The sequence below is a fragment of the Pyrgilauda ruficollis genome, unplaced genomic scaffold, assembly GCF_017590135.1.
Source record: "Pyrgilauda ruficollis isolate IOZ18807 unplaced genomic scaffold, ASM1759013v1 scaffold8, whole genome shotgun sequence".
Classification (NCBI taxonomy): domain Eukaryota; kingdom Metazoa; phylum Chordata; class Aves; order Passeriformes; family Passeridae; genus Pyrgilauda; species Pyrgilauda ruficollis.
The window spans coordinates 4,986,292-4,993,134 of NW_024529932.1; the positions used below are offsets into that span (position 1 = coordinate 4,986,292).

A 6,843-nucleotide genomic window follows, 5' to 3' on the forward strand; every position below is an offset into this window, starting at 1 on the left:
CATACGGTGGTGCCTGAATGCTGTGAACTGCGTGAAACACCAGCCTGCTTCCCTGCCGAAGGAGGGATGCGCCTGCGGTACCATCTGAAGATCTCATCCTCAGTCACGGCTCACGCCGTACATGCGAAGCTGAAGCCTCTGCCTCGCCCCGGACGACAGGGCTCTCTCTCCGGAGGCTCCTGGGGACACCGGGCCGCGGGGAGCCGGGAAAAGCCTCCGTGCGCCGAGGCTGAGGAGCCGCCCGGGCCCCGCCGCACCTCCGCAGCCTCGGCCGCCGCTCTTAGGGCGGCACTTCCACCGCTCCCGCCTCCTCCTCCGCCTCCTCCGCGGCGCGGGCCTCCGGGCGGCGCCGCCCCACCCCTTCCCCGTGTGGGGAGCGCCGCCGGCGGGCCGAGTAGCGGTCCTTTGTGTGCGGCGGCGGCGGGATGTGAGTGCGGGCCGGGCCGGGCCGGGCCAGGCCGGGCTGGGCGGGGAGGCTGCGGGGTGGGCTTCGCCGCTTCCCCTCGGAGAGCGGGACAGGCGCCCGCCCGCCCGCCCTTCGCTGCTCCCTGCGGGCTCCGGCGCCCGTCTCGGGCCTCCGCGGTGCCCGAGGGGGAAGCGAGCGGGCGGCGGCGCGGCGAGCCTTTTCTCATCTGGTGTCTGTCGTGTTGCCGCAGGCTGGCCCGGGTGACCGTCCTCCATGACTGCCTGGGCTGCAGGACCTTCGAGCTGCCGCCGTCCGCGGCCGTGCGGGACGTGAAGAGGCGGATCGAGGCGGAGGCCGGGCTGCCCCCCGCGCAGCAGCGCCTGTGGCACCGCGGCAGAGAGGTGAGGGCCGGGCGGGGCCGCGGAACCCCGCGGCGCCTCTCGCACCGCCGGGCTGCGGGAAGTCCCCGGCCGGATGCTCCTGTGTCGTGCGTGGGCAGCGCGGTGTGTGCGTGTCCTTAGGTGTTCCTCCCCTGAGGTGGCTTGGACGGCCCTCATACCGCTCTTGATGGTGCCAGCTTTTACCATCCGAGTTTTTGTTTATTTTTTTTTTTTTTTTCCTCTTCTCTTTCCCTGAAGTTCTCCGTGTGTTTTATCCTAATTTCTCTGGGTGGTTGCTGGGGAGAGCAGAAATTCACCGGAGAGTGCTGGTGTGTTTATTCTGCCCTCCTGCCATTCTGGCCAGTTTCAAGAGCAGAGTTGACATCACAGTGAGATGAAAGTGACAAGCTGAAAATTGAGGTCTGGGCACAGGAGAGAGTGGAATGAATGAATGAATGACCTTGTTCTGTTGAAGGCATCAGCCTGGTGTCAGTCTTTCAGTACTGCTTCCTGTGGTTCTAGCTGTGCTCTTGGGAAATGGGAACCTGGAGACCTGGTGAGATAGGATGAATAGAGGCAGGAAGGGGAGAGAGAGGAGGTTGGAAGTTAGTGTCAAATAGGGCAAGGGGATTTGCAAAGGTGTAGAGAAGAGAGGGCTCTAGGAAAACCGTATTGTGGCCTTTCTAAATATAATGGGGACTTGTAAGAAAGATGGAAGGATACTTTCTGCCAAGGCCTGAAGTGATAAGTCAAGGGACAATGGTTTTAAACCAAAAAAAGTTAAGTTTAGATTGGGCACAAGGAAGAAATTTTTTAGTATGAGGGCGATAAGATACTGAAACAAGTTGCCCAGAGAAGTTGTGGGTTCCCCATGACTGGAAATGTTGATAATCAGGTAGGATGGAGCTTTGAGAGACCTGATCTAGTTCCTGTTCATGGCGATGGTACGAGGGGGAGTTGAATTACATGGTCTTCAAATGTCCTATTCCAGCCCAAACTGTTCTATGACACAAGGAAGCATACATGTGTTGGTTGTATTGCTTAGGAAGCTTTTAAGAACCTGTGCAACACAAGCTGGCTTTGAGGGCTTAGGTTTGAAGCAAACTGCCTGTGTAGTTTATCTTTTTTTTTGTGTGTGTGTCCTTGATTTTGTTCTCGCCAGGCCTTCTTTTTTTGGAGGACAAACTCTGTATCACTTTCTAAAATTTGCCTGGAAGCAAAGATCTCACTGCCACAGAAAACTTATCTTTTGCAGGGAACAGTCAGTAAGCAGACTGTAATTGCTATTCTGTTTGTCTGGGATTTTTTAATAGAATACACTAGAATGTATATGGGAATATTTATTCTGTACTGTAGCAAATTTGAAAATCCTTTATAAACTTTTGAACTCCTGTTTATTGGGATCAAATGATTTTAAATTTTTTTGAGTAGTAGAATATTAATCTCTGAATAATTTTTTTCCATTAGAAGTGTTATTGTCAATTGATAGATGTTAAGTAAAGTCCAGTATCTTTTTCTCTCATGGTTCCTTACTGTATTAAACTATTGATTTGGATCTATTCAATGTCCAAGTTTCTAGCAGTGTCTTGATACAAAATCCTACCTTAAAATATTCGGTTACTCTATCCCCTTAATGCTTGGTGATGGCTTTCAGCATTCTGTATATTTCTTTATATTTTAGTGGTTTCAGAATAGTTATAACCCAGTTTTATGTCTTGAGAAAGTTCAACTCAAGTACAATATTTTTGCAGTTTTACGATAAACCCACTGTTGTTTTAAAGCTGATAAAAGTAAAAAAGAATGTAAGTTTTTTTCTTACTAAGAATGCTAAATAATGATTACGTACTCTGGACTAGGGCTGTCTTATTAAGGGTAGTTAGATTGTAAGCATCTATGTCTGTGTAAACACCAGCTGCTTTCTAGTGATTTGTTTTTACCCATCAAAGTGAAGAAGTAGTCCCAAAATCTACTATAAACTGAGACTAATATAATAATATAATTTCATGTAATAGTATTTTAATCTAGTTTCTAATTAGTATGGTGGCTTTCTAAATCTGCATTTGTTGTTGTGTGCAGGATAACGTGGGTCATATATGAGTCTTCTAGCAGCACTTGGTGTATGAATGAGACACACATCATATGAAACTAGAATTGCAACAAAACCTTTATGTGCTATGAATACGTAATAGTTTTCCCAATGGCTGCTAAGGAATGTGTTGCTTAGTTTGCCTCAGTTTCTCTGTGATGTTCCTGGTGAGGCACTGGAGGTTGGATTGGGTGACTTTCAGTGGTCCTTTCAAACTTGATCATGCTGTGATGGGTCTGCATGTAGAGGTAATAGGGGATGAGGCTGTCAAATTCTTCAGGAGTGTTTCTCTGACACACTTCTCTCTCTACACACTGTCTTGCCAGCTGCTTTGAGCTGCTATTGCTTAGTTTAAACCCCCTATGAAACTGCATACCCAGATGTACTTGTGGAGTATACTATGCACTTCCTTGTGGAGTAGACTATGCACTTCCTGTATATGTGAATTTTTTTGTGGACATGCACCTTAGAACAATAACTGCTTTAGTTTTATGCTTCCAGAACTTCCCTGAATACAAAACTTTTTCAGTTGTAGAAACAAGAGGCCATGGCTGGCTCTTAGTATGCTTCTTTAGGCATTTTTTCCACCTGATTTCTTTTGGTCCTGTTATTATTAAACTGAAACTTCTGACCAAGATCTGTCTTATTTTTTCCTTCAGTTGTCTGATGGTATCAAGATTGTGGATCTTCAGAAGTCTCAAAATCAAGTTTTTCTAGAGCTTCAGTCAAAAGGGTTGAAAGGAGGAGGTATGGAAAATATTTGCTGTTTAAAACTCAAAGCATTTTCTGATGCAATATGGAGTTAATTGAAATTTTTATCTTCTTTTAATGGGAAGCGATTATTTTTTATGTAAGTCCTAGGTTTGTCACTTGTTTTTTCATTCTGCTCCAGAAAAATTATACTTCTCTTTTTAAGTGCCTTGGTGTTTATCTTTTTTTCTGTGATATAATGTGTAGAATTTAGGTTATTGCTATCCTTTGGAATCAATAGACTTGCCTTTCAGTAGTGTTGTAGCTGCCTTGTCTCATATAAAATAAGCTGGATACTTGAAAACAATTCAGATCCTGAAAGGATGTATTTTCAGTAACCACCCTGTAAAAAATGATAACACTGGTGAAAATTTCTGGATTTCTTCTGTTGTTTTTAGGGTTTTTTTCTTTGATGGTTTGATTTTCTTTTGATTCTGTCTGTTATTTACATTTTTATTAAAAAAAACCCAAAGGTGTATCTTTTCATATCATATCTTGATAACTTAATATCTTCAGAAATGCTCTAATTAAAATGTCATGATTATTTTCTTTTTCTGCTAGCATTAATATTCTTCTCACAATAACTTTATTGTAAGTCAATGAAATAAATGCTAATCAGATGGCATGATGAAGAAAACCCTTGTTTTCATGCAGGTATTTTATTTGATCTCACAAAACACTGAATTTCTTAGCCTGTTCACAGCATGTATGTATTGGATTATGGATTTTTAGTGACAGAGGGAAGTTTGCATATAAGCCAGAAGTTCATGTTCACATTCTCTAGAACCTGAAATAATTAGAAAACACCTATGAAAATGGACCTCATTTCTATGACATCAAACATTTTTCTTTCTGTCATTCTTGACTGCTTGCTTTGATGTTTTGCTGTGTGTAGGCTGTGGTAGACTACATAAAAAGAGTCTTATTTTCTGCCGTGCAAGTATATGGAGAATAAAGTGTAGTGGTCCTAAGAAATCTTTCATGGGAAACTGTTGCTGTATTTTTGTGCCTGGGTTTCTTAGAGATGTCACTGTAAGCAATCTATGTCTAGATAAAGTGCTTAACATTTCCTGGCCCACAGTGCTGATGTAAGACCATCTAAAACCTCTGAAGGCTTCAGTATTAGCCTTTTGTGTTCATTCTGGAGTCTTCCAGTTCAGAGATTTTTCCTTACAGCAGGTGAATCAAGAAATGCCCTGAATTTCTAATGTGGAAGTGCATGGTCCAAGGACATGGGTTGCTGAAGTACTCTGAGGATTATCCATGTCCCCTTTGTGTTCATTCATTGCTGGTGTCTATCAAATAATGCATGATATTTTCATATGATCACAAAATAATTCATGTTGGAAGGGACATGAGGAGGTTTTTACTCCAGCCTGCTGCTCAGAGTGTGGGCAGCTCTGAGGTCAGTCTGAGTCACTTGAGGGTTGATCTGGTTGAGCTTGGAAAGAGGAGGGAGACTGCACAGACCTTCTGGGCTCCTAAATGCTTCACTGCTCTTATAGTAGAACAAGTTTGTCCTTCAAATTTGTGGTACCAGTTTTGTGTTGAATATGACCAGCTCTAATACTGAAGAAAAACCAGTTAAGCCTTTCATAGGATTCAGAGAGTAATTGTTGTGACATACACAGAGCTGTGCTCTTAAAGAGAGCAAAGTCTATCTTCATTCCTATCACTTAAAAGTTATTTGTCTGTTTTTGTGGTGGTTCCCATGGTGAATGAAATGTGTTGTTTAAACACCTCCACCTGCCTGTCCAACTTAGAGAAGATCAGTTTTTTCATTTTAGGTTATGTCTGTTGATCAGTTCACCTTATTTTGGAGGTATGCATATTGCATATTGAATTTCATATACTTCTGTATACTGCAAAAATAACAGAAGTTATGAAATACTTCACACATTCAGCTGTCCATTGCAATTTCTTGCTTATTTTTTAATTGATGCTATTAAGTTACCTTAAATAAAGTGACTCAAGAAAATTTTAAAGACAAAATATTTGATGTTTTTACTTGATGCTTTCTCAGCAAATAGAGCTCTTATTTGTCCCCTTTTTTTCCACTTTGCTTTTTTATCTTAGTGTTTTATTCCAGAATATACATAATGTGCGGGTTTGAATCTGTATAAACATATATATGCAGAAGAGAGGGAGAGAATAATTACTTGTTAACAATTTTATAAGGAAGCTTTTGATGGGGCATCATTAGGGTCTGTTTTCCTTGTGAGGACTGCATCATTTGCTATTTGTTTGAAGCACATGTTTTAGAGGTTTGGTTTAGGGAGCTGCTCTTTAGTCTCAGACTGGAATTTGAAATGGAGAGTATTGAACCTTTCATTTTGTGATAGACTTTTTCTCTTGGAGCAGATGTTCATAATGCTGGGACTCTTCTTCCTCCAGCATTAGACCCTGGCAACACCAAGGCTGGCACCAGGTCCATGCCCAGAGTATGTCAGAACAGGAAGCGTACACTGGAGCCAAAAACTTCTGTGCCTGTGTGTGTAACTGTCAGTAGGGATCATCACTGGCTGTAAAAGGGTTAGAGCCACTGCTGCCCTGGAATACTGTCCTGCTGCTTAAAAAGCAGTAGTCCTTTAGAAATTGCTACTTTTGAGCATCAAGTAGTTGGAATTGTGTCATAACTGTTTGTAAAGTCTTAGCCCCCAAATTTATGTCATCTAGATATGAAACAGCTCATTGACTTCAACATCAAGACTGCTATTTCACCTTCTTTAATGAAAAGATTTGTAATGTAGGATTTTCACAGCTGATTCTGAAAATACAAGATTTTACAATAATGGGCCCTGAGTTAGTTTCAAGAAATTATTGTTTCCAGTAATTGTTTAGTATTTTTTTAAATCTGAAATAAAGTGCACAGCAGCATAATACACAGGGGTTTTTTGTATTTACTTGTTTGTTTTTAGGTCGTTTTGGACAAACAACTCCTCCACTTGTTGATTTTCTAAAGGATATATTGAGAAGATATCCAGAGGGAGGACAGATTCTTAAGGTACAAAATAAATAGTACTTTTAACAGTTATTTAATGTGCATAACATAATGCCAAAGTTTAACACTTCCCAGCAAATCTTGTGGTTGTTTTATCTTATATTCACTGTACTGCAGAAGTCATATATGTCCATTTCTGTGGACAAAGCAAAATGAGTTGTGTGCTTTGTGTGTTTTTTTTTTTTTTTTTTTTTTTTTTTTTAAGAGGGCGGGTTGTTTT

At 42.0% G+C, this 6,843-nt stretch overlaps 1 protein-coding gene across 1 annotated transcript in view; it reads left to right on the forward strand.

The window, feature by feature from the left end:
* Positions 1-500: 500 nt before the first annotated feature.
* SACS (sacsin molecular chaperone) overlaps positions 501-6,843 on the forward strand; it is a 32,119-nt gene continuing 25,776 nt past the window's right edge. The window contains exons 1-3 of the mRNA XM_041487135.1: positions 501-807; positions 3,532-3,619; positions 6,541-6,626. The gene's annotated coding sequence lies outside the window, so the exon portion shown is untranslated. The remainder of the gene's footprint in view (positions 808-3,531; positions 3,620-6,540; positions 6,627-6,843) is intronic.